The sequence below is a fragment of the Zingiber officinale genome, chromosome 5B (genome assembly GCF_018446385.1).
Source record: "Zingiber officinale cultivar Zhangliang chromosome 5B, Zo_v1.1, whole genome shotgun sequence".
NCBI classification, from domain to species: domain Eukaryota; kingdom Viridiplantae; phylum Streptophyta; class Magnoliopsida; order Zingiberales; family Zingiberaceae; genus Zingiber; species Zingiber officinale.
The window spans coordinates 35984327-36007247 of record NC_055995.1 but is presented as its reverse complement, the minus strand read 5'-3'; positions in this window follow the sequence as shown (position 1 = coordinate 36007247).

The window sequence follows — 22921 nt, the reverse complement described above, 5'->3', positions numbered from 1 at the left end:
CTCTACAGGCTGACCCAGCCGATAATGGTATACGGCTAATTCAGTCTTTTCCACGATGGTACAAGTCATGTACTCAAATGTATCTCCCAAATATCTAACCAAGCACAAGTAACCCCAAAGATCAGAATCTCTAGAAATAGAGTATGACGATACCCTAATGATCGAATTGCTAAATAAATCGATCGTCAACTAACTGATCTAATAAGGGTAAATCAATCCTCGTCAAAATCAACTAAGGTAAAATCGATCCACCACTACCCAAGTCAACGAGGGTAATCTACTAACCTAACCAACATGAGTAAATCAATACTCTATAATCAAAACAACAGAAGTACAAAACCAACTAAGATAAATCAAACCACCACTGCACAAGTTGATCAGGTAAATCAATCCTAAATTGATTTAACCAACCGGAGTAATACAAACTGAGTCAACATATTCATACAGATACCATCCACTATCCAGCTAATAATAATAGAGACTGGTATGTGACTCTGACTCTCAACCAACTAGTAGTAACAGACACTAAAACTACTAATAGTATGATATGAGGAAATCCCCTGAGACTGTAAATCCTTGATCTCCAGTAGGGTCAACCATGATCAGTGATTGACCCAACCCATGAAATGCATGCTACAAATAACTGGACAGGTACTAAAAAAAGTGTACTAACAAATGTCATCACTATCAGAATAACAATGCAGGTACTAACAGAAATGTATGATAGCAATATGCAAACATACCTCCTATAGCCTGGAGATGTCCTGCTGCTGCCTGGTCCCAAATCCCGAAAAGTCACATAAAAAAAAATCGAATCATGAAATCCAAACAATGAATAACAGGCATCGTACCTGCTCTGATACCAAAAATTGTCACGCCCCCAAAGGAGTCTCTGCCAGACAAAAATCCGGCAGCATCTCCCCTGTACCAGTGACAATCTGAAGCATCAATACAAACAAAATACATCAGCCACATGCGGCTGAAATATTTATATACACAACCACGCAGTTATAATCACAGCCCACTCGGCTGGAATGAAACAATCACAACCACGCAGTTATATATAAATCAACCCACACAGCTGTACTAAAAACACAGCGGAAAAACGAAGGAAAACCCACACAAACCAAATAAAAACAATGCATGTCGGCACGACTTAAACACAAATACAACACCAAAAGAATAAGATAGCCACATGGCTACACATAAATACAATGGCAAAAATTATAAAAAGATATACAAAAGAAAACAAGCACGGTCTTCGGATGTGACGTAAGACCCGGCAGACAGGATACTCCGAGCGACACCAACCATCTACAAGCTACCTGAAAACATAAATGTATACATGTGGTGGTGAGTATAGGTAACTCAGCGGGTAATAGATAAGATCGTGCATGGTCCATAAACAAGCATGGAGATCACAAGTATACAGTCTTAGTAGGGAAATACAGAACATGATCATACTATCATAATCAATGCATTTGAACATACCTGACGTAATAACCAGACATAATCATAACTGACATACAAACTGCACAAACCACTACTGACATAATGGCAAATACATACCCAATCTGAAATCGACGCAAGGTACAAAGATCAGTAAACTCACTGGATCTGCAACAGACATACCCGTGACACTTGTGCAATGTAAATACGACTGCATATACATGTAAATAAATGACATGTATGCAACATGACAACCATATGCAACAAGCATATCTCAAACAAGTGCAACAACCACAATCACATGCAACTAGTATCTACTAGGTATGTATGCAAATATATATCCACCGATGCACCGCGCATCATATGCAAATGTGTAAGCATGCTCCATGATCACCCCCGCCATCTCTCCAGACACCACGACCCATGTATGGCCGAGAGGCTTGGGTCTGTGACAAATCGTACAAGCCTCACGCACGTAACCGCTATAAAGCGACTGAGGCGACAGTATACTATGTAGTTATCTAACTACATAGCTAAGGGTCCCTGATCACTCATAACTCAAGCCCCCTGACTACTATACCCTCAAGATCCATTACTCCAGAGTGGTCGAGGCTGACAGAGTAAAAACAATGAGCAGCTGAGTAAGCGCGATAGGACATAGCTCCACTCCCAGCTACCACTCTCCATCAGTGGTAGAGTGGACAACTATAAAAGACTGCGACCCTCTCAACCACAAGGGAGACTAGTCGTCAGATGCAATGAATGATGAACATGATATATATATAATCATGATACAAACACCGTCATCATCCATGCAACCTCTAAACCACATAAGCACTCCACAACATAAATATAATCGTTATGATAAATCCACACATCCCACCAAACACATGTACACAGCTACCCACGTATGATCAACCAAAAATCTCTAATAATTCCACTGGACACATATACACAGAACAGAAGTACAATCAACATGTATCCTCCAATAATAAACACATCAAACACGTGTATAAACCATAAACATACAATCAACACAACTCCTCCAAAAGTACATAACCAAACACGTGTGTACATACAACATGCAAATGTAGGGTCAACATGATGACTCCTTAAACACATACCAAGCTACATACAATCCACATTATATGCATAAATCAGCATGATAAATCCAACCACTCGACAATCCCTACAATACATACTCTACACGCGTAATCACAGCAGAGTAGAAATCAAGAGTATAGACTGTATATGATATAACTAGGACATCTCAAAGATCAAGCATAAGTATCAAGAAGGAAGGCAACTAACTAATATGATATAAGGAAAAGTAGCCTAATCCATCACATAAAACCATGCACTAAGCTCAATAAAAATCTACATAAAACCAAGGAAGAAATACCCGCCTTAAAATCTGTCGATCGTGATAAGCTAAATCCCACATCATGATGATCGTCCCATACCAAAGTCCTGCATTAATCAACATCTTATTTAGCTAATTTCATATGAATCGAATAGCTAAATAAAATCGCAACTTAATTAGGAAAAACCCCTAATCGAACATTCATTTATTAATCCCAAGTTAATGATTAACCTCAATTATTCACTTTTGTTAATCAACTTAGGATTAGTTATATGATCATCTCTAATAAACCCAATGATTAAATCTAACCCCATGATTAGGTTCTTTTGGTTCAATTGACCCTAATCACGCCATAAACTAACTAGACTAGGGTCTTCCAATCATAAATTAATCCCCCAATTAACCTTAACTACACAACAACCTAATTAGATTAGGTTTATATCCAACAATCCACTTTCATCCTACCTTAATTACATCTAAACATCCAACCACTTACCAATAATGATCATGTATCCATTTACATAAATCATTCACCAAATAACCATCACAAATCAACTTATCACAACCAAATCCCAAATTCAAATCATTTAATTCATTTAACACCATCGTTTAATCTACATGTCATCTATTAGCATCAAGAATCAATTCTACAATCCCTTAGAAAACCTAATAGAGTAGCATTCTAAGAAGAAAACTAGTAGTACCTCACTGGAAGACACTTACCTTGAGATATGGCAGCAAATCCCGTAGCCAACAACTAGCCAGCCACTGTCCAGAAGCTACAACAGAATCCCACCTCCAATCCTTCCAAAAACTCGATCCAGAACCTAATTGTACAGAAATTAATTACTGAAACCTTAACACAATAGGACCTTACCTCAACTGATCCCTAATCGCCCAGCCGAGACTCAATCAGCCGCAAGAAACGGAATGCAATGATCAGCTTCAAGGAAAATTCATTCATATGCTGATTTGGTGCATTCCTCTAGATCAGATCAGGAAAAACGTTGTAAAGAGAACAGATTAGGCAAGATCTTTGAATTTCTATGATTCTAGACCACACTCACCTAAATCGATCACTTCCCAATGATCTTGCGCGATCAACCTCAGCTGGTGGCGATCCATACCATTCTCCAGTGGACAAATCAAAGAGAAGAACCGGAAAGGGCTCGATCAGCCAGTGATGATGCGAATCAACTCCTTCCCGCCGTGCCCTAGTCACCGATCATCGGCGATTGGTCATAAAATCTGTCGAAGCAGAAACCCCTCAGCCGAAGATGACCTGGAGCCCGCTGGTATCCGTCGAGCTCCGGTGGCGAGCCTCCTCCGGCCTTGGCGTTGAGTCGCCCGCGAGAGAGAGATAGTGAGAGGAGTCGGGGAGATCGAGAGAGGGAAGAAGTGTGTTCGGGTGAGGAGAGGAGGAAACGACGATTTGGGGGAAAAAGAATAAAAGAAAATGAATTTATAATTGAAAACATTTTCTCACTTAAACGGGTATCCCAAAGAGGCTTTATCCGCGCCCGCCGATCGATCCCCTCAAAACCACCCGTACAAGCTCCGAAAAATTCCTAGAAAATTTCTAAAAATTCTGGAAAAATCCAATAAGATTTTTCGTCCAATAATATTTATTATTTAATTTGGCGATATCTTACATTTAGCACATAATCGAAATCTAAGCTTCCTAAGGAGCATTCCATTAATCGCTTCCAGTAGTTGAAAGCTTGATCGTATGGTGGTGGTTCGTGAGGGTTCCGTCCCTCTAGAAGAGTCATTGAATGCTGAAGATGGAAAACTTAAAAGTGGTGCCAAGACTTGGTCTTGGATTAGCAGTGTGGGAAGAAAGAAGATTAATGAAAAAGAGCTAAATCGGTGTTGCACCAATTTAGTTTTAATTACCAAAAAAATTTCAAAAAGGTAATAATACCAGTTTGAAGTTATGCGAAAAACTGAAAGCCAAAAAAAATTTAAAAGAAATGTTTCTCCCCCTGTTTGATTGGTGGTTGCACCAAATCAGAGCGGTACCTACTCTGATACCACTTGTTGGATCATGAAACGTTGATAGGGGGGTGAATATCGATTCAAAAAATAACGAGTATAAACGCAGCGGAATAAGAAAATTGAACGCAGTGGATTTACTTCGTTCCGAGCCTGTGATGACTCCTACTCGAATGCCCGTACTCCGTGAGTACTTTCGTTGGGCAATTCACTAGAAATTTGAAATATAGATTACAAGTTAAGTACAATATTGCTAATAAGGAAAATTTACCGACAATAAAAAGACTTAGAATAGAAAGGAAAAGCTTGTCGGAGATCGCAGCGCAGCAAGAGCACAAGGAAGCAGATTCTTCGTTCTGAGAGTTGTGTCCTTGAAGCTTGCTCACCCCCCTCCTTTTATAGCCCTTTGGAGGGGTCTCCAGAGCTTATTAGATCCCAAAAATTCGAATCAGATGAGGAGAGTTCTAATCTGGCTGATCCGAGTCGTCTCTAACTAATTGTTTGACACAGTCATCTTCCGAAGGTCATAACTTTTGACTCCGAACTCAGAATCAAGCTCTGTCAGTTGCTATGCGTGCAGAATTTGAAGCTCTACATTTGTATCTACAAAATAGAGTTAGAAAAATATATGTATAGACATTTTATATAGATTTATGAGTTAGGTCCTGTCTTCCCGAGACCAGAACCTAGTCAGGGTCTCAATTTAGGGATCCAAAATGGACCTAAACTGGACCGACGCCTACTGTCCCTTAATTGGGATGCGTCCTCACAGTCACTCTCCTCCAGTGACTTACCTTTACTTACCTGTCAGACGTTCGGTCAGCCCTTCGACCCGTCTGGACTTTGTGCCAGCTATTCGGTCAGCCCGTCGACCTAGCTGGACTTCGTGCCAAGCGTCCGGTCAGCCCGTTGACCCGCTTGGACTTTGTGCCAGCTATCTGGTTAGCCCGTCGACCTAGCTGGACTTCTCGCCAAGCGTCCGGTCAGCCCGTCGACCCGCTTGGACTTTGTGTCAGACATCAGTCAGCCCGTCGACCTGTCTGGACTTAGCCTGCATACTCGATCAAAGTATTAGATAACGACAAACCTAACTTAACCTATTTGTCATTCATCAAAACCTGGGTTAAATTGTTAATGCTAACTGCACCAACAGTAAGTATCCCCTCACCTGTGGTACAAGTTGTTTATGTGTTTTCCATGAGGTTAGAATGCTTAAAAACCTAGGATCACTTCTTGAAACTTTCGGCCAAGACTTGAATAAAAGATTTAGAGAGGTTTAAGACCTAACTAAGCATGCTCACTATGTTCTTATGATATGTACCCTAGTATAGGAGTTAGTTAATGTTTCTTATGCTTGTATGCTTACTTAAAAACTTAGATCTATGCTCTTGAACTTTCGGCCAAAGTGTGAATAAAAGATTAGGAAGGCTTAAGACCTAAACTAAACATGCTCACTATGTCCTTATGATATGTACCCTATGATAAGAGATTAGTTTGGTGTTCTTATGCTTGTATGTTGTTTAAAACCTAAATTCATGCTCATGAAGTGTTCGGCCATGATAGAAGTAATTGACTAGGAGAGGTTAAAAATTTAGTCTACCATGATCATGACTTGCTTATTAATATGTTATGAAGAGTACTTAGTGTTTTCACACTTGTATGTTGATTGAAACCTAAATGCATGCCACCTTAGGGAATTAGGGTTTCGGCCATGATAGAAATGAAGACCTAGAAGTGTTTAAAAATTTAAACTATCATGCTCATAACTTTCCTTATGAAAAGGTAGGAAGATTTCTTAGGGTTTCATGCTTGTATGTTGTTTGGAACCTTGATGTATTGCACCTTAGGGCTTCGGCCATGATGAGAATTGTTGGAGTGTATACTGAAAGTCTAAGCTTTGTAAACATTCATTATGTATAAAGAATCACATTTGGTCAAATTGTCTACATTTGTTTGTAGTTGTTCATTTAATTTATATTGTAGATAACATAGTATGTGGTGTCACATGCAGAAGATGATGTTATCAGTACCTTATAAATTATAAACAGTAGCTCACGACCAAAATAGAAAGGAACAAACCATTAGAAGGTCGTAGTATAATTAGGTATTAGTTTATCTTGACTATATAATTACACTAGTACACTCAGAGTGTATTGAGAAGGACCATTTGAGGTCGTTTCTTTTATACTGACTTTATAAAGGAATAAATACCTCGGTTATTATGGAAGTGTGTACTCTTAATCCTAATATAATAACAAGCATATATATTTGATATTTATTTCTTTAATTTATCAATGGGTGAGATTTAGTTCGATGAATCAATAAGCCTGATAAGTTGGGAAATGGTATCACTTATAGTGTGTGTTGTTGATTATAGAAGGAAACTGTGTCCTAGAGATACTAGGTTGATAATGTCCTCAAGAGGAGCTCATAAGGATTGTCATGTTAAACCCTGCAGGTGGACCTAGTCCGACATGACAATAAGGTTGAGTGGTACTACTCTTGGATTTAGATATTAATTAAATGAGTTGTCAGTAACTCACTTAATTAGTGGACATTCGATATCTTAAACACAGGGAGACTAACACACTCATAATAAGAAGGAGCCCAAAAATGTAATTTGGGATTGGTGCGGTAGTTCAATAATAGTTCTCTAGTGGAATGAATTATTATTGATAAAATTAAGTTGTGTTCGGGGCGAACACGGGATGCTTAATTTTATCGGGAGACCAAAACCAATTCCTCCTCTCGGTCCCTATCGTAGCCTCTTATTTATAGAGTACTATACCCACCTATACCCACCTTCTATACCCACCCAAAGGGGGCCGGCCAAGCTAGCTTGGGAACCAAGCTAGGGCCGGCCTAGGTATAAATTGGGGTGGCCGGCCCTAGCTTGAACCCAAGCTAGTGGGGGCCGGCCAAATTAAATTAAAAGGAATTTTAATTTTAATTTTTATTATGTGGAATAAATAATTTATTAAAGAGAATTAAAATTAAAATATCTCTCTTATAAAAGATCTACAAAAGATTAAAGAAAGAGATTAGATCTCTTTCCTTATTTGTAGATTGGTGAGATATTTTATTTTCTCTTTAAAAATTATTCACATGTTGTAAAATTAAAATTATAGAAATTTCCTTTTATCAACCATGAAGAGATTTTTAAAGAGAAATTTTAATTTTAAAATTTCCGGAAACAAATTAGGAAGTTTTAATTGTTGATTAAAACTTGTCTAATTTTACTCCTTTGATGTGGCCGGCCATTAGAGATTAATTGGGGAAATTTTATTTTATTTTTCTCAATTAAATCATGTCAAGAGAATTAAGGAAATTTTATTGTAATTAAATTTCCTAATTTGCCTAGGCCAAGGAATATAAAAGAAGGGGTGAGGGTGCCTTCATGGGACACAACCTCTATTATTCTCCCTCTCCTATTCTTTGGTGTGGCCGGCCAACATCTTCTCCCTTTCTTCCTCTTTGTGGTGGCCGAAATTCTCTATTGCTTGGAGCTATTGTGGAGGCCGGATACTACTTGGAGAAGAAGAAGAAGGAGAGAAAGCTTGCATCTCTTGGAGCTTGGTTGGTGTTTTTCTTCTTCCTTGGTGAAGCTTTAATTTTTGTGGCCGAACCTAGCTAGGAGGAGAAGAAGGTGGTTGGTGGTTTCTCATCTCGGAAGATCGTTGCCCACACAACGTCCGAGGTTAGAAGAGGAATACAGTAGAAGATCAAGAGGTTTTTCTACAAGGTATAACTAGTAATTTTTCTTTCCGCATCATACTAGTTATTTATGGAAATAATACCAAATACAAGAGGCATACGATTCTAGTATTTCGAATATGGTTTTCGATGATGTGTTCTTTTGTTTTATTTTTCCTTGTGATTTGATTGTTTTTTTCGGTTAACCTAAAGTTATTTTAGGAAATTAAATATTAAATTTCTATAAAAGGTTTTGTCTAGTCGGTGGTGGTTGCTCCCATATCCAAGAAGGCCATGTGCCTCGCCACGTCAGTATTGGGAACCAATTATGGAAATTAATATTTAATGGAATTAATAACTTAAGGAGACTTGGGTCGAACGTGTTAAGTTCCGCAGGAGATCCAAGTCAAAACCTAAAAGAACAAATAGATTAAGTTTTGGATCAAACGTGTTAAGTTCCGCAGGCGATCCAAAATTTAATTTAAAAGAACACATGGTAGCTAGGAAAAGGTTCAGACCTTTGTACAAAATTTTTGTACAGTGGAACCTATAGGTTTTCCGAGTAGCAACCAACAAGAATTAAGACCTAGGAGAGCTTAAAACTTTCTCTAACATGCTCATGACTCTTCTTATGACATGATATAAAGCTAACTTAGGGTTATCATGTTTGAATGTTGCTTGAAATCTAGATACATGTCTTCTTATGTTTCGGCCATGATTAATTTTAGGGTCCAAGGAAGCTTAAAATTAAATCTAGCATGCTCATGAATTCCCTTATGATATGATATGATATGAAGTTAGCTTGATATTCTTATGCTTGTATGTTGTTTAGAACTTAGTTTCATACTCCTAAGTTTCGGCCATAACCAAGTTAAAAGACCTAGGGAGCTTAGAACCTAAACCAAATATGCTCATTATGTTCTTAATGATTTATGATGTGAAATTGGTTTAGGGTTCACATGCTTTTATGTTGTTTATAACCTAGAACTAAGCATGGTAACTTTCTGCCACAACAAGACCAAGAACCTAGGGAGCTTAGAACCTAAACCAAATATGCTCATTATGTTCTTAATGATTTATGATGTGAAATTGGTTTAGGGTTCACATGATTTTTATGTTGTTTATAACCTAGGGCTAGGCTTGGAACTTTCGGCCACTACATGGAATTAGGTTTAGAGACCCAATTATGATTTTACTATGTGTCTCACATGCTACCATATGAATGAAGAGATGCTAGTTAAGGTTTTCCATGCATGATTATATTTCCTATGATGCATTATATGCTCATCTATGTATGCTTATGAACCATGCATGATAATGATTCTTATAATGTGTTTTATGCTCAAGTATGCATGCTTTATGATATGACAAGTAATATGCTCATTTTTGTATGCTTATGAACCATGCATGATAATGACTCTTATGATGTGATTTATGCTCAAGTATGCATGCTTTATGATATGACAAGTAATATGCTCATTTATGTATGCTTATGAATCATGCATTATGATGACTCTTATGATGTGCTATATGCTCAAGTATGCATACTTTATGACATGATAAGTAAAGGCCTAAGAGTTGTTTCCCTATTAAGTGGGACTAAGAGCACTCTTTATGATATGATAAGTAAAGGCCTAAGAGTTGCTTCCCTATTAAGCGGGACTAAGAGCACTCTTTGTTGGATCGAGAAGCGTTAGAGGGGGGGGGGGTGAATAGTGCTCACGGCTAATTCATTTTTCGAATCGCAAAACTATCGGAGTAATTAAAACACGCAGCAGAATAAAGAACGAACACACACAGAGAGACACGAGAGATTTTACTTCGTTCGGAGCCTAAGACGACTCCTACTCGAAGGCTCGCGATCCTTGATCGCTTTCCGTGGGCAACAACTATAAGCTCGTAAAATGTACAATAAGATATTACAATTGAAAGAACTAAAACAAATTATACTGACAACAATAAAGTAGTAGAATCTGAAGCTCCGGGTTGTCGGGGACTTGTAACAGCAATTCTGGGCGTTTCTAGAGTAGCTTGTAGCGTAAGGATTGCTTGGAGTTCATTGATTACAGCTGCTGGTTGAAACCCCTTTATAAATAGTGTTCAAGGCGCCTTGAATGCTACCCAAGGCGCCTTGAATAGGCCGAGTCAGCCGCGGAGATAAGGAGCGAACTTGTCGAATCTTATCACAGATTCAAGGCGCCTTCCACTGTTCATAGGGCGCCTTCATCTGTTCAAGGCGCCTTCCACTGTTCATCAAGGCGCCTTGAACAGCTTCTCGCAGCCAGCTCCAACCTTGCACTCGAGGCGCCTCCAAGCTCCATGAAGGCGCCTCGGACACTGTCCATCCGAGGCTTTAGGTTGCTTCTTTGCACCTGCAATATACGTTAGTCCCAAACACTATCCTGCAACACAAAGTTAGCACAATAAACATGATAAATGAAGTATAGACAGTCTCCGGACTGTCCGAGTCTGACTTCGGGTTTCCGACCGGAAACCCTAGGTCGACCCGACGCCTACTGTTCCCTCTACGGGGAACGCGTCCTAACCTACTCCACTCAGGAGATTTTACCTGTTGCCAGTGCAATCCTCCAGATCGACTGGACTTTTGCTCAGCACTCGACGCTTCCGGACTTTCTGCTGGACATCCGCTTCCCGGTTAGTCCAGTCTTTCACCTGGTTCGCGACACCAGGACTTTCCACCTAGGGTTACCACCCCCTAGGACTTTTGCCTGAAGCCATCGACCTGCCAAGACTTTCCGCATAGGGTTACCACCCCCTATGATCTAGGGTTACCACATCCTAGGGTTTTCCCTTTGCCTAACCGCAGCTAGGACTTTTCTCCACCTAGGGTTACCACCCCCTAGGACCTAGGGTTACCACCCCCTAGGGTTTTCACCTGCCTAACCGCAGTTAGGACTTTCCTGAAACACTCATTCAACATGTTAGATAACACCATATCTTAACTTTGAATCCTTTGCCATTATCAAAACATAGGTTCGATCGTCGGATGCTTCCCGCACCAACAATCTCCCCCTTTTTGATTATGGCAACCTAAATTCAAAGTTAAGTAAAACATATGCATGAATATATCAAAGGATTTTAAGTGAACAAGCTTAAGTATATAAATTCAAATAAAAGCATTACTTAAGCTAACACTTAAACTTTTGTGAAGCTCCCCCTTAATACAGGGTTTCCTTTTTAAATAAAGTTTTACTTTTGAATTACCTACTCTCCCCCTTAATAAAACACTTTTTACTTTTGATTTTGAATTTCCTACTCTCCCCCTTTGCCATATATCAAAAAATAAGCTAGTTGGAAAGCATGTTTTAAGTTTTTAGAAAAAAATAGTTTTAGTCTTTGAAAAAAATGCTTGTGAAACACTTAGCTAGTAACTAAAAAATTTGTTAGTTATTTTTCTCCTAAGTTAAAAAAAAAAATATTTATGGATGACTTGAAGGATGACATTAGTCTCTTTGAGAAACTTAGTTGGTTTTAGAGGAAAAAAATATGTAACTAAGTTTAGAAAAACTTAGCTAGATTTTAATGAATTTTGGAGGCAAATTATTTTGAAGGCTCTTTTTACTTGGCAAAAAAAATTTGAAAGCCATGAGTTAAATTTTGCAAGGAATATGCTTTTAATACTTTTAGCTAAGTATAGAATGAATCTAATAGGTAACTCAGCAAAAATTCATGAAGATGGCTAAGTTTGAAAGTTGCTATATGAGTCACTTAGCTAAGCCTTTTGCAAACATTAAATTTTGAAAATATAGCTTAAGTGAAAAAAGGGACTTAGCTTAATTTTGAATAAAATAATACTTATTTTTGAAAAAGAACTTGTTAATTTTTAGGTTGAAGAGAGAGAGTAGCTAAAATTTAGGTTATTTATTCAGTTGGTTCTTAAGTCCAAGCATAAGTCAAGTTAAATAGCAATCAAATTATTTAATTGTTGCTGATAAGGTATCAGAGCCCTAAAGTTTAAAGATTTTTCAAATAATTATGAAATTAAGTTTTGAAAGATTTTACAAATAATTTTGAAATGAAGTTTAAAAAGATTTTAAAATGATTTTGAAAGATATTTCAAATAGTTTTTAAAAGATTTTGAAATAATTTTCAAAAGATTTTTGAAATTAAGTTTTAAAGATTTTGAAATAATTTTCAAAACATTTTTGAAATGATTTTTATAAGATTTTTGAAATTAAGTTTTAAAGATTTTGAAATAATTTTCAAAACATTTTTGAAATGATTTTTAAAAGATTTTTGAAATTAAGTTTTAAAGATTTTGAAATAATTTTCAAAACATTTTTGAAATGTTTTTTAAAAGATTTTTAAAATTAAGTTTTAAAGATTTTGGAATAATTTTCAAAAGATTTTTGAAATGATTTTTAAAAGATTTTTTAAATTAAGTTTTAAAGATTTTGAAATAGTTTTCAAAAGATTTTTGAAATGATTTTTAAAAGTTTTTTGAAATTAAGTTTTAAAGATTTTGAAATAATTTTCAAAACATTTTTGAAATGATTTTTAAAAGATTTTTGAAATTACGTTTTAAAGATTTTGGAATAATTTTCAAAATATTTTTGAAATGATTTTTAAAAGATTTTTGAAATTAAGTTTTAAAGATTTTTGAAATGATTTTTAAAAGATTTTTGAAATTAAGTTTTAAAGATTTTGAAATAATTTTCAAAACATTTTTGAAATGATTTTTAAAAGATTTTTGAAATTAAGTTTAAAAGATTTTGAAATAATTTTCAAAACATTTTTGAAATGATTTTTAAAAGATATTTGAAATTAAGTTTTAAAGATTTTGAAATAATTTTCAAAACATTTTTGAAATGATTTTTAAAATATTTTTGAAATTAAGTTTTAAAGATTTTGAAATAATTTTCAAAGCATTTTTGAAATGATTTTTAAAAGATTTTTGAAATTAAGTTTTAAAGATTTTGAAATAATTTTCAAAAGATTTTTGAAATGATTTTTAATAGATTTTTTAAATTAAGTTTTAAAGATTTTGAAATAATTTTCAAAACATTTTTGAAATGATTTTTAAAAGAGTTTTGAAATTAAGTTTTAAAGATTTTGAAATAATTTTCAAAACATTTTTGAAATTAAGTTTTAAAGATTTTGAAATAATTTTCAAAATATTTTTGAAATGATTTTTAAAATATTTTTGAAATTAAGTTTTAAAGAATTTGAAATAATTTTCAAAAGATTTTTGAAATGATTTTTAAAAGATTTTTGAAATTAAGTTTTAAAGATTTTGAAATAATTTTCAAAACATTTTTGAAATGTTTTTTAAAAGATTTTTAAAATTAAGTTTTAAAGATTTTGGAATAATTTTCAAAAGATTTTTGAAATGATTTTTAAAAGATTTTTGAAATTAAGTTTTAAAGATTTTGAAATAATTTTCAAAAGATTTTTGAAATGATTTTTAAAAGATTTTTGAAATTAAGTTTTAAGGAATTTGAAATAATTTTCAAAACATTTTTGAAATGATTTTTAAAAGATTTTTGAAATTAAGTTTTAAAGATTTTGAAATAATTTTCAAAACATTTTTGAAATGATTTTTAAAAGATTTTTGAAATTAAGTTTTAAAGATTTTGAAATAATTTTCAAAACATTTTTGAAATGATTTTTAAAAGATTTTTGAAATTAAGTTTTAAAGATTTTGAAATAATTTTCAAAACATTTTTGAAATGATTTTTAAAAGATTTTTGAAATTAAGTTTTAAAGATTTTGAAATAATTTTCAAATGATTTTTAAAATTAAGTTTTAAAGATTTTGAAATAATTTTCAAAAGATTTTTGAAATGATTTTTAAAAGATTTTTGAAATTAAGTTTTAAAGATTTTGAAATAATTTTCAAAAGATTTTTGAAATGATTTTTAAAAGATTTTTGAAATTAAGTTTTAAAGATTTTGAAATAAAGTTTTAAAATAATTAAGTTTTTTTTTTTAAATAATTTTGAAATTTTAAGATTCTTAGTTATCTCACCCAATCTAAGTTTTCATTTAGGTAATCCTATAATTGTTGTGAGATGAATTGAGGTTCAATTTAAGGGTTTGGTTTAACTTTGTGTTAGATTCAGGTTTAGCTTTGAGTTCAACAAGTAAGCATTCTTTGGATAAACTTCTGGGCTATGGTGAGTCACAAGGTACTCATTAAAGTAACCATGCCTTCGAGGTTTCCCAAATAGTCCTACCCATTGAGCTTAATACTAAACCTTGGTCTAACTAGTTAGGATCCATTTAAGGGTAGCTTCGGTCAGTTCCACTTGGCCAAATGCACCAGGTCGAAGTCATATCTTCCTAGACATGAGATGCCCAAGCTTCCCTAACGTACTATCATCCAAAAACTTCACCAATACTGTGGGTCAAGTTAAACCTCGCCCGTTTTGATCTAACCTTAATTACCCTGTCGGGTAATGTACTCTTGTTTTACCCATTTCGGGTAGATTAGGTTCAGTTACCCTAACGGGTAGTTCAGTTGGGGGTGCCAGCGAGTCTGGATCCTCCATCTATTTTTATTTAACTTAAGTTGAAATTTACTTTTACTTTTGAATTAATTTCGAATTGAATTTCGAATTTAATTTAATTTCAAATTTTTAATTGAATTTTGAATTTTGTGTAAAATACCGAAAATAGGCGCATATTAATAAGGGAATTTTCCAGATTTTTTTGATATTTTTCGGAAATTTTCCGGAGCTCGTACGGACGAGTTAATGGGGATAAAAGCGGAGTCAGGAAAAAGCCTGTTTAGGTTACCCCATTTAAATGAGGAAAAGTTGAATTTCTTAATTCCTTTTCTTTATTTATTCTTCTTTTCTTTTTTTTTTCTTTATTTCCTCTCTTCCTCGCCGAAAACCCCTGCACGCCCGAGCCTTCTTCCCTCGCGACCTTCTCCTCTGCCCTAACCGCCGGCTGCAGCGGTTTCCATCTTCTTCCGTGAACAAAAGTCGAGTCTTTTGTCTTCCTCTTCTCATCTTCTTCCTCACCGACTCTTCTCTGTGCCCTAGCCAGCCCCGGTCGACCGGCGACTTCTCCCTTCCTCTGGTATGATGAGACACCGCCGGCCTTTCTTCTGCCGACGTCGCCGTCTTCGACCCTAGCACCGACCGCTAGCCCAGTTGGTCAGCCGGCTTTTAACCGAAGCCACAGATCGCAGCTTCGATCCCTCAACCGCGAGCTTCCATTTTTCCTCTTCTTCTTTCCATCCCCGACGCCTCTGCCCTAGCATCTCGCGCCGCCACCACAGCTGGCCACCGCGAGACCTATCTCCGATCACCTCACATCAGAGCCGAGCTTTCCTCCATCTCGAGTGCCCTAGCCGGCTCCGACGCCACTGCCGACCACCGCCTTGTTCCTTACTTGAGCAGCCGGCGATCGCAGGGATCTTCCTCACCAGTGTCGTGCCCTAGTTTTTGCTTTCACAGTGGTTCTGCCTTCATTGTTATCTGCCCTAGCTGTGAACGAAGAGGTAAGGGAGATTGTGTTGTTGTTGCGGGATTGTAGTGGTATTCCTTCTTTGGAATTCATCTGTTCACTAATTTTAGATGTTGGTTGTCTGGTTTGATCAGTGAATCTTTTCTTGAATTCCAGCAACCCTTGCTCCAGCAACGATCACGACTGTGAATTGAGGTAAGATGAGTAGATTTTTGTTCTTGAATCCGGTTATTGTTGGTTTTGGATATTCTGTTCTTGATCCGAACAGTGTAGTTTATTTCTAGCTATGAGTTGGATTCTGGGTTAGGTTTATGTGATTGTTGATTAGGGTTTTGCCCTAATTTAGGGTAAGAGATTTTTATTTAGCTATTTATAGGAGTGTAGCTAAATAAAATATTTATTTATTGGTGACTCAGGGTTTTGACGCGAGACCAGCATCTCGACGTCTGAGTTGGACCGGATTGATCTTTTCGATTTGGAGGCGGGTACTTTTGACTTATTGTCTTTGATATGCTTAGTAATTAAATTAACATGATGCATTAATTGTGTTTCTTACTTGTTTCGGTTAATCACCGCCCAACACATGCTACCTGTTGATTGATTGTTTGTTTACATCTTGTATGGATATGTACCTGATTCCACATGCTCATGGGTACTGATATAACCATATTTTACCATGTCAGGACCTAGGTTTGATACCTTATATGATCAGATACCTTGATATGATTCATTCGCTTTGGTGCACATTATGATATGTCCAGAGATTGATTTAGTATATTACCATGTTTAGTGACATGCACCATTCACATGATTGCATGCTGAGTAATTGATTGCTCCTTTATTGTCGAGCACTTTGCCAGTTTCATCACTGTTCGGTGCTCCGTTGTGACGCTCATGGGTAGCGGGACACAGCGTCGTAGCACGTAAGTTTGGCTCTTCTGGTGCTCCGTTGGTCCGCTCATGGGTAGTGTGACGCAGCGTGTAGCACGTTAGAGATCCCTCCCCGTCACAGTGTACCGGGAGATGAGAGCATGGCGCTCCCCCATTTATGATTTGGGGTAGGAGTATGTGTGTACTCCGACAGCAACCCGTCCACTTCGGTCACTCATCAGGAGTAGTAATGCAGAGTGCACGGTCGTCACAGCCCTACCCACTCGGTCCCACTGTTGTTGTGAGTCGGCTGACTGGCGTCAGGGGTGACCATGACATTGGCATCATATGCATGATGCATTTATTGTTTGTGTTTGTGTTTGTTGCACTTATATGCTGCACATTGCTTGGATACCTTGATTGACATGCATACAGGTCTTCTATACCTTTCGGACTGTTTGTCCTTTTACCGGGTCCTGGTTAGTGCAGATTCTCTCCTGTTCTCTTCGATTTGCATCTATCTTTATTATTGTCAGGAGACTGTACGCATGATTAGTGCTAAGTGTTATTTCTTTACTTTGCATATCAACTGTACCTGCTGAGTGTTGGACTCACCCCGCCTCTATTGTTGTTATTTTCAGGTTGATGCTGTCAGGAGGGAGTTCCAGTTGCTAGTTCCCTGCAGACCTCCAGCTATTTGCTATCGTTTGTATTGTTTTTGATTCTCACTTGACTATATTTGGATTTGGATGTTGAATACTTAGATATTATATAATTTGTCTCGTTGATGGATTTGTATTCGATTTTATACTACTATATGCCTGCCTGGACGGCAGAAGAGGTAAGAAAAATCGGATTTGGGCTTTACGAGTGTAGTTGAGTAGGGTTGATTTCGAGTCAGAGTATTACTATGTTGTTTATTTTATTAACTGCGTGGTTGTGACAGCCAGAGGCTGAATACATATATAAACTGCGTGGTGATTGATTTTATTTACTGTTATTATTCCAGCCGCCTGTGGCTGAGGTATATGGGTTATGTAGAAGTTTCAGATTGTCCGCCGTACAGGGGAGATGCTGCCGAAATTTCTTCGGACAGGGACTCCTCTGGGGCGTGACAATTTAGTGGTATCAGAGCGAGGTTTACGATACTTGCTATGTGTTTTGGATTTTCGAGATTTATTCTGATACCAATTTATTTTATTTGGTATCAGAGGGCAGGTTTACGATCTTTTGTTTTCGTATTTTGGATGTTTGGGATAACCTGATACCAATTTATTTACTTGGTATCAGAGCGCCAAGTTTGGCGTTACTTGTTGGATTTTTGTATTTTGGATTTTTGGGATTTATCTGATACCAATTTATTTGGTATCAGAGCGGGTTATGATACCTGCTTTTGGGGGTTCTGGAGATTTATCGGATACCTGTTGTTGGTATTCTGGATATTTGGGTTAGCCAAGTTTGCGAGTCAAACTGGGCATTTTCGGATTTTCGATATGGTGATGTTTCGAATTTTCCGTTTCGGATTTATTTGGATTTTCGGCGATTTTCTTATTCGGAATTTTGAGGTCAGAAGTTGGTGACTGGACAGCGATGGAACATCTCCAGACGGCATATAGGTATGATGTTTATTTTATGATAGTTATGACATGTATTAGTACTTTATCTTTAGTACCTGTCTAGTTGCTGTAACCCATATTACATGTGATGGGATAATCATTGAGCATGGTTGACCTTATTAGAGATCAAGGATTATAGTCTCTGGTGATTTTTCATATTATACCATCAGTAGTTTTAACTTCTGTTGCTACTAGAAGGGATGGAGGCACATACCAACCTCTGCTATTGTTAGCTGGCTAATGGATGATACCTACCTGTTGACTTAGCCAGTAGAGTTTTTATACTCATATCTTTTGGATATTAAGGTACCCGATACGATGAAAAATTGATCATTGGGGAGTTAGCAAGTTTGATCATTGTTGAGAATGGTTTGAGGTTGAGGGATATTGTGAGATCAGATATTGTGATATATTGATTTCTAATGGTTTGTGAGAGTAAATGTTATGTGGTTGTCTGATAATCTATTACTGGATATTTGTTTTGATGGTGACATAGTGAGTGTCAACTATTTTGATGATCTATTATTTGGGGTTGTCGTTGATGGTGACATAGTGAGTGTCATGTATGAGGTTCACAGGTTTGATTGGTGATCAGATTATAAATCGGGTGCTAGAGAGTTTACGGTTTGGTGTGCCTATGAATTTTAATAAATCTGATTAGTTGTGGTTAGATAACAGGATGATAAAATTGTTATTTGTTTCCTTTGATATTGGACAATATGGATAAATGAATTGGTAGGATTTTTGTTGTGCTTCCTTTGGTTGTCATAGTTGAAAATTTTTCTGGGTCGGCTGAGTGGATACATGTATGGAACATGATATCTGGTTGATTATGATTGGATTGGTTGTGAAAAAAAAAATTGATTGATCATATAACTCTATATGAAAGATTAGTAATGGTTTCAGATATTGAGGATATAAATTTGATTGAAGTGTTAAATGTAATCAATTTTTCGTCAATGTCAAGGTTGGATGAAAATGGTTGAGTATTGTGTTGGATTTGGATAACATAGAAGGTAAAATATGGAATGTCAGGTTGATTAGATTAAATATGCTGATTAGGTGTATCTATGTGGTGTATACTTGTTCAGTTATGATTTTTGTGGGTGTCTAGTAGATTATACCTTAGTGGTTAGGTATTCATGTCTGGTTGTATTGGAGGTATCTGTCAGTTAAAAACTATGTTGTGGAATGTGCACATATGTTTGAGTGTTTTATTGGATGTATCTTATCGATTTAATCTAAGTTGTGATATGTGCAGATGTATTCGGTGTAATATTTGAGGTATCTTATTGATTATATTTGATTTGTGGATGCGCTTGTGTCTATTAGGTTTTGTTGGAAGTATTACGTTGATTATACTCTTGGTATAGATATATATATGCCGTGTGAGGTTATTTGAGGTGTATTGTTGATTATACCTATGTTGATATATGCACACGGGTTTGATAGGTATTATTAGAGGTATCACACTGATTTATACCTGTGCTATGAGTGTGTTTGGTGTGTACAAATTGGAGGATTATGTCGATCATACATATGTTGTGTGTGCAGGTGTACCAGGTGTATGGTGGGTAGCATCATGATGATTCTACCTATGTCGAATGTAGAATGCTGAGTGTCTACATTATGTTATTGGTTGTATAACCCTGTCAACTAATTCTCCTATTAGTGGGTGACCAACCCACTAGGATGATGATAGAGTTGACTATGGATTTGATTTGTTTACTAGGTTGTTTATACCTTTGGCTGCTTACAGTGATATGTGGTTAAGTGATCTTGTGCAGTTTCTAGTTGGATAGTTAGGTGCCTTGGACACTTATGGATCGTTTGTGGTGGAGCGGAGTTCCCACATATACATATTTCGGATTGCTTGTAGCGGAGCATTGCTCCCATATCTATTGCAGATACATGTTATAGATTATTTGTAATGGAGTGTTACTCCTACATATTGAGGATTTCTTGTGCTAGAGCATTGCTCCCACATATGTGGTATTTTCTGTGATGGAGCGTTGCTCTCACACTGGAGGATCTATGCTTAGATGATTTATATCGTTGGTGATCATATTTCAGATTTATTGTCGAGGATCGTATGGATTGGGAATGTCTGTGATACGGACATTATGTGTATTGGTTTTACCATTAGGGCTTGCGGAGCCTTAGATGTTTTCATGGACTAGATGATTTGGGTATCCCTAGGATATTGGATCATAATTCGTTATCGTTATTGATGATGTGGTGTTTTATTCCTGATCTGAGGTGTATCACGTACACTATCTTTGCATAGTTTTAGAGATGTTTCGACAGAAACGTCTAGATGTGAAGATCAGTAGTGCGCATTTTGGTTGTCTTCTGTGAGATGTTTGAGACACACGGTCATCAGTAGGAGTATACCGTGTTTCCACAGGAGATCGAGGTTGTTACCGTTGGGAGTAGACGGAGTCTATAGAAGAGGCTCGCAACTTCCTTTGTTTGGCCCGATATTTCCGGGGATACGTTGAGGGTTTCTCACGGATTGCTATGCTACTTACACGCCTGACCAGGAAAGGCGTGAAGTTCACTTGGACTGAGGATGGCAGGACTAGCTTCTAGGAGCTGAAGCGGAGACTAGTGTCGGCTCCGATTTTGGTTTTACCTTATGAAGAGGACGGAATCGTGTTCTATACCGACGCATCTCTACAGGATTTGTGCGCTGTTTTGATGCAGCACGGCAGGGTAGTCTCCTACTTCTCGGCAGTGAAGGAGCATGAGGAGAACTACCCCAGTACATGACTTGTGGCTGACTGCCATTATTTTGCCTTGAAGATTTGGCAGCAGCATCTGTTCGGTATTACATTTGAGATTCTCACTGATCATAAGAGTCTCACATATATATTTTTACCCAGAAGGAATTTAATCTCTGGCAGAGGAGATGGATGGAGTTCCTGAAGGATTATGACTGTACGATTGACTATCACCAGGGAAAAACTAATATGTTTGCCGACACACTCAGCTTGAAGTCTAGAGAGACTTTAGCTTGCCACCGAGTTGTGGTCGCAGACTTGATTTAAGGTTTCTCCGATTTGGGCCTTGAGGGGTAAGGACAGACAGAGCAGGGTACTCTGGTTACCATGGTTGCTCAGTCGTTGATCAGGACAAGGATACGAGAGCCATAGGCTGCTGATCAGTATTTGCAGTTTAATTATAGCCAGATAGCTTCCGGGCAGCAGACTAAGTTCACCCGAGACGAGGAGGGTGTTATACACTATCGAGGCAGATTTTGCGTGCTTCAGTCTCATCCGGTCTTATAGGAGTTACTTCCGGAGGCTCATCGCTCATGATTTGCTGTCCACCCAGGCGGTAACCGTATGTACCATGATTTGAGATGTTTCTATTGGTGGAACGACATGAAGGACGACATGAAAGAAGACATTGCGGATTTCATAGCTAGATGTCTTATCTGTCAGCAAATGAAGGCCGAGCACCAGAGACCTGCCGGCTTACTTCAGCAGATTCCTAATCCTGAGTGGAAATGAGAACACATTACTATGGACTTTGTGGTAGGTTTGCCGAGGACACGACGAGACCATGACGCGATTTGGGTAATCGTTGATCGATTAACCAAATCCTCGCACTTCTTAGCGATTCGGAGGGCTGATCCTCTGGATCGATTGGCAGATCTGTATTGTCGGGAGATTATCAGACTACATGGTGTTCCGTTGAGTATCATCTCGGATAGAGATCCACGGTTCACGTCTCGTTCTGGCAGAGTCTGCAGCAGGCCTTGGGTACGCAGCTCTGTTTCAGTACAACTTTCCATCCGCAGACAGATGGACCATTAGAGCGGACCTTTCAGACTCTAGAGGACTTGCTGAGGTCTTGTGTATTGGATTTTAGAGGTAGTTGGGAGGACCATTTGCCATTGGTAGTGTTAGCCTAAAACAACGGTTTGCATTTGGCTATCCAGATGACACCGTTTGAAGCGTTGTATGGTAGACCTTGTCGGATACCCACCCTCTGGGATGAGGTTGGGGAGGCCCAGTTGTTGGGACCTCATAGAGCTCAGCATGAGGCAGAGTTGGTCCGTACTATCAGACAGAGGATGTCAGAGGGATAAGACTGTCAGAAGAGTTATGCTGACCGGAGTCGGAGACTCTTAGAGTTCTCTATTTGTGACCATGTATTTCTGCGAGTTTCACCCGTAAAAGGGGTGAAGAGATTTGGCTTCAGAGGTAAGCTAGCTCCACGATACATTGGACTTTTCTAGATCTCGGAAAGGATTGGAGCGGTAGCTTACCAGTTGGCACTACCACCGTCCTTGGCAGGAGTGCACGATGTATTCCACGTATCTATGCTGAGGAGACACGTACCCGAACCGACACATGTGCTGACAGATATCTCAGTTTCAGTACAGCCTGACGTCACTTATGAGGAGATTCCGGTACAGATTTTAGACCGGAAGGAGAGTCAGTTGTGGAACAAGACTATCCGGCTTGTTAAGGTCGGATGGCAGCATCTTTC